The sequence below is a fragment of the Microtus ochrogaster genome, linkage group LG2 (genome assembly GCF_000317375.1).
Source record: "Microtus ochrogaster isolate Prairie Vole_2 linkage group LG2, MicOch1.0, whole genome shotgun sequence".
In the NCBI taxonomy this organism is placed as follows: Eukaryota; Metazoa; Chordata; class Mammalia; order Rodentia; family Cricetidae; genus Microtus; species Microtus ochrogaster.
Window position 1 is genome coordinate 47,711,188 of NC_022028.1, and position 6,025 is coordinate 47,717,212.

The following is a 6,025-nucleotide window of genomic DNA, read 5'->3' on the forward strand; positions in this document are numbered from 1 at the left end:
TGAGTGAGTGTGTGTGAGTGGTGAGTGTGTGTGAGGTGCTCTGGGCTCTGGGCTTTTATCCCCCAGGTGTGTTTTGCTGCAGGAGGCTCTGCACCCTTCCCCTTCCTTGTTGTTCAGTCTGAAGGGTGCTCAGTCATAATCTCCTGTTGGGTTAGTTGCCCTAAGAATAGACCACACTGGAGGAAAAGCATGGCCTTCCTGGGCTGACCCTGTGCCCTCTACCTGTGGCTACTTGCCAGGGTGCTGGTGATGGCATTGAGCACCAAGACTACTGCTTCTCCAGCCTGGTCCTCAGAGGGTGGTCCAGCCTGCCTGTGACTGGGAGAGAGGTGACGGGCCCATCACAGAGTTGTCTCTCCTGCATCAGAGACCAGCACTGTGGCCAGACCATCCGACCCACAGCCTCAGCATCCCAGTGCCCTCCATATCATCAGATGCCTGGGCTCGGAGGGCATTCACTGGGAGCCCCAGGTTCTCATGTCTCAGAATGCATATACAGTAACACTGGGACAGAGCTCAGTAGTCACAGGCCTGGCTGTGCCTAGTGGGGCTTCTATGTCACATAGTGTGGGTTTTCTGGCTCATATACCTGGTGCAGCTTCTCACACAAGCTCTGTCCCATCCCATGAACTTGTACACACAGCTTCACGTGTGACAGGTCTTATCAGCATCCAGGCCCAGAAATGTGTATGATAGCAATAGCCCCCAGAACCCTCTGGATCTCTGACAGTGATCCTCAGTTTCATCTGGTCTCACCTGAGAACTCCCAGCCTCCCCTTTAACCTAGGTGGGGTTTTTCCTTTTTCTTTCTTTTTTGTTGTTTTTTAAATATATCGATATTTTACTTTCATTTATGAAGGTGTTAGATCCACTGGAACTGGAGTTACAGACAGTATGAGCTGCCATGTGGATGCTGGAATCGAACCCAGGTCCTCCTGAAGAGCGGTCAGTGCTCTTAACTTCTGAGGCATCTCTCCAGCTCCTTCACCTAGTTTTGAAGGACTCTGCATGGACCTTTCAAACCTCACCCCACTCCATTCCCCAGCCTCACCCTCAGCCTCTCTCTAGAGGTCAGAGTTCAGGTACCGTCCCTTAGACAGACAGCTAAAGACAACAACAGCAGAGGGCAGGGCTAGAAACACATTTGTGAAAATCAGAGCCATTACTGGGTGGCAGAGGCAGGAGGATCTCTGTGAGTCTGAGGCCTCCCTGGTCTGCAGAGTGAGTTCCAGGACAGCCAGAGCTACACAAAGGAACCCTGTCTGGAAACACCAAAAATAAATAAATAAAATAAATCAGAGCCATCGGGCTTCCAAACCCAGCCTCAGGGAGAACCATGGAGGTGTCCTGGCTGGCGTCTCATTGGAGCTGCCAAACATCATATTTCTGTATTTATCCTGTCACGGCTATGTTGAGGCTTTGGTCATTATGCTTTTCTCTTTTTGATCCATTTTGAGTTTGTCTTTGATGTGGCCTGAGAGTGTAATGTCCATCTTCAGCGTGCGACCCCTTGACCATCCCAGGATGAAAGAGAGCACTCTTGGCTCACTGTGTGTCCTGGCGCCATTGTGAGGAAGCAGGTGGTTCGGTGTAGTCTGCTGACCTACACACCCATCATTGCACCAGCAGCACCGTTTTGACCCCAAGGTCCTTACTGTTGGTCATTGTGGTTCTTCTTGCCAAATGGCTTCGTCTATAACCTCCAGCGCGGTATGGCGTTGACGTGGCAGGAATGGACACTCTCACCTCATCCCTGCCTGGAAAGGGCTAGGGATGGGGCTTCATAGGTGTCCTGCCTTTCAGTGAGGGAGTTCTGTTAGATTTGTTCTTTACTATGAAAGGGTGTTGGCTTTCCCTGAGCATCTTTTAGCATCATTGAGATGGCTGTGCAGTCCCTCAGTCCCCTGCAATGTACTGCTCTGTTTGGCTTCTCAGTTGAGTTTGCTTTGCATTTCTGACACTCAGCTGTGCCACACAAGCCTTTCCTCTGCTGCTGGGGTGGGTTTGATTATGTTTTGTGGGTCGGGAGCGGTGGTGGAAGAGGTCATAATTCTTTTCTAAGTTTATGGTCACTCATCTCTGAGGCTGTAGGCCCTGGGCTCTTCGTTCAGATGGTTTTTAATTAGTGACCATCTCAGGTCACTCCCCTTGGCCCTGGCCAGTTCATACATTTTAGATCCCAAGACACAGACACATGAAAATGAGAGGAATTGGGGAAGAGGCCCCTGGAATCGGTAACCACAGAGATTTGAGCAGCAAGCAGACTGCACATGCCGGAGAGTCAGAATTGGTAAGGAGATGGTAAGAGACATGAAACACCAATAGAGATCAATCTATAAGATCGCATGGTTGTCACCCTATAGACCTCAAGATAGATGAAGCTGAACGGGAAAGAGCTCAACAGCTCTGATACACAGACAACAGCTGGCAATGCCAGCCGGCCATTTTTAGTTAGTACATTCAAAAGAAGAAATAAAAGGAGAGGCAGGTAGAAGACGAGTCATGGCTCAGAGAGCGAGGTGTGCAGCCACACCGAACACACCAAGCAGCAGTGGCTCCCACCACCCTGTAGCTCAGCTCACGCCTCAGGCCAAACAAAGTCTCAATGAAACTTGAAATAGCTGAGATCATGTGAGGCACCATCTCTGACCAGGACAGGAAGAAATAGAAATCAAAACAAAACCGGAGAGTTCACCCATCCATAGAAACAGAACACAGACTTGAACAGCGAAGGAGTCAGGGGAGAAGCTGGAAGGTACAAGAGGCAGATGAAAACAAAAACACAACAAACCCAAGCTGGGATGCGGCCAAAACAGTGCAAGAAGGAAACTTAGAGTCGGGAAGGAAGAACCCAGACCAGTCATCCAAACTCACACCTCAGGGAACCAGGAAGAGGAAGTACAAACGGAACCCACAGGAAGTACAGGTGAGAGAGCAGGGACACTGAGACAGAAGACAGCACTGGGAAATGTGGTCACTGTTTAATCCAACTGAAGACAAAGGAGTTTTAAAGGAGTCAAACTACCCGTGGAAACAGGGTCATGGCTGCCAGTTTATGTCAACAAGATGGACTGGCAGAGAACCTGAACCGTGGCTGGTGACAAAGGAGGGAACTTGGGTGCTGGGGGCAGATTCATGGATTTGGAGACCAGATGTTACAGACAGACCTCATTTCTTCCTGTGGCTTTGAATGCTGTTTTTGAGTCCCTTCTGTCATGAAAAAAAAAAAAACCCAAAAAACAAAACAAAACAAAAAAACCCAAAAAAGAAATTATTGGAGAGCAGGTCTTTGAGCCATGGACTATGCAGACAGACCGTAATTTCTCCTTCTTCTTTTTCTTTTGTGTAATCAAGGGTTGAGCCTAGGCTCCTGCATGTACCCGGGAAGCATTCCATTACAGGATCAAGGCAGTTTCTTTATTCATTAACCAATAAAAGCCACACATAGACAGAAGGACCTCCCACACCAGTTGGTAATTTGTGGGGACTTGTTTTGTAGCTCTGATCTGGTCTGTTCCAGAGAAAGTTCCATGTGCTGAAGAAGAGAAAGTGTCTGGGGCAACTGTTGGAACGCCCTGTGCCCTGAAGACGTCTGCCAGCACACACATCCTTTCCTCTGCTGTGCTGTTAGCTCGGGCATCCATTGATTTTTGCTGGCTCCACCCACTGCCAGGGATGCCTGTTGCATGGCATAGTGTCATTTTATCAGGTTCTATCTTACTTCCGATCAAATGAAGCTTGCTTTGTGAAGTTGGACAACCACCATTGGGTGCATATAGGTTAACAACCTTGTCTTCTTGATGAATTGACCCCTTGGTCATTATGCAGTTATATTTTGTCTCTTCTTTCTGCTCATATTAATTCTATTTTGTCAGAAATAGGCATAGACACTCCTGCAGGATTTCAAGTTTCATTTGCCCAGAAAGAAACTTTCATTTCTTCCTTTCACACTCTCTGCTTTTGTATCTTTCTGATGCTGTGAATTTCTTGTAGGCAGTGTGCTGTTGGGTTTCTTTTTTTCAATCCATTCAGCCGATCTGTCTTTTAATTAATACATTAGGACTGTTCACATTCAGAGTTCTTGATGAAGGTGTGGGCTTGCACCTGCCATTTTGCTGCTCTTCTTCTAGTGGTTTTGTGTTCTTTGTTTCTTTTCTTCCTCTCTGATTCATCTTTGTCATTTGATAGCTTGCTGAATTGATAGTATTTGATTCTTTTCTATTTTTCTCCTGTGTTCTTAGGTAATTTAGACTTTCATATGCAACCCTGATGGTAGCTGTCTTCCTGTCATTTCAAGTGTAAGACTCTCTTGATCTCTCTTTGAAAGGTTGGTATCTTAGCGATGAAATCCGTTCATTTTTGTTTATTAGGTAAGGTCTTTGCTTCTTCTTCTTCTTCGATTCTGGGCTAGTAATCTTGGTTGGCAGTTATTTCCTTCCAGGACTTCAATAAACCCTTTCACACTCTCTGGGATGCCAAATTTTGCTCAGGAGTCTGCAGTTGATCTGGGGTGGGGGGTGGTTACTGGCAAATGAGACTTGGTGCTTCTCTCTTGCAGATTCTAAGAGCTTTTTGTCCTGCTGTTTGGCAGCCATATATAATATTGCTGTAGTAAGGGGTTTTTCCCTTCATGTCCATTTAAGGACCTTCTTCTCTTCCCTGGGTGTATCTTTCCTAAGATTTTTCCAGATGATATTATTGTGGTTTTTTTCTTTGTTTGTTTGTTTTGTGCTCTGATTGATAGTGTCCAAAGATCTCCCATGCTCCTCCATTTCCCCCCTTTATTTCTGTCTGAATGTGATATTTTGAAAGACCCATCTTCAAGCTCTGATGTACTTTGTTCTATTTGATCAAATCTGCCTGGGATCCTCGGCCCCTGAGCTGTGGGCTGTGGCTGGAGCTGATGAATTCCCTTTAGCTGAGCTCCTACAGTTGATACCATGTTTCTCGGCTGTGCACCTTGCAGGAGGCTGTGGTCAGCCTGTGACATGACCAAGGAACCTTGTAGGTGACAGGAACTGTGCTGCCTTGTAGGTGACAGGAACTGTGCTGGCACCTAGACGAGGTATGAGTTCCACAGAGTGGCTGCCCTCAGTCCCCGAATTCTTGTAAAGCCACAGTGCTGAGTTTCTCCCAGGACAAGGACCCACTCTCCATTGCCCTCCACAGCATGACTTCCCTTGCCATGAAGCCCTTTCAGTGGGTGTCTCAGAGTCACTCCATGGGCCCCAGAGATGGATCTCGCAGATCTAGACCCAGAACAGGAGGAACCCTAACCCTAGTACCAGAGTGTGGAATAAGGGAGCTGTGGGTCTGTGTAATGACTCCAAAACCCCCAGCTGGAGGTATGGGGGAGAGGGTGGAAGGGGTTCAGGCTCCAGCATGAGGCCCCGGAGTGACAGTCACAACAGAAGTTGAGTGGGTCAGAGGAAGCTTTATTGAAGTGCATGGGTTTACAATGGTACAACTGACCACAGAAGCAGGGTCATCCACATAGGCAGGGATGGAAAGGGAGCAACCAGCACTCCTGGGACCTGCTGGAGGAGGAACACAATGGTCCTTCTAAGTGGTTGAGTGACTGGTTTCTCTTCAAATGGTGTAAATCTTTCTTCTGTGCTGTGACTGCATGAGTGTCAACCACAGACTGGTAGGGAGGTAGCTCCTGCTGCTTGCAGTGGGTCCTGGCTCTCAGCAGCTGGACTTTTGGCCTGAGGAGAGGCCACTGCAGGCCTGGCTGGAGCAGGCAGGACGGCAGATCAGGGACATGCTGGAGCAGGGCTTGCAGCAGCTGGGCTGGCAGGACGAGGCACAGCAGGAGGAGCTGGGCACACAGCAGGCAGGTCTGCACACAGGGCGGCAGAGCAGGGACACGCTGGAGCAGGGCTTGCAGCAGACAGGCTTGCAGCAGACAGGCACACAGCAGCATGAAGGCTGGCAGCATGAGGAGGATCCAGAGCAGATGGGTGTGCAGCAGACAGGCTTGCAACAGACAGGCACACAGCAGGAGGATTGACAGCATGAGGGC

At 48.6% G+C, this 6,025-nt stretch overlaps 1 protein-coding gene across 1 annotated transcript in view; it reads left to right on the forward strand.

The window, feature by feature from the left end:
* Tspear (thrombospondin type laminin G domain and EAR repeats) overlaps nt 1-6,025 on the forward strand; it is a 155,505-nt gene that overhangs the window by 58,963 nt on the left and 90,517 nt on the right. The window lies entirely within an intron of this gene.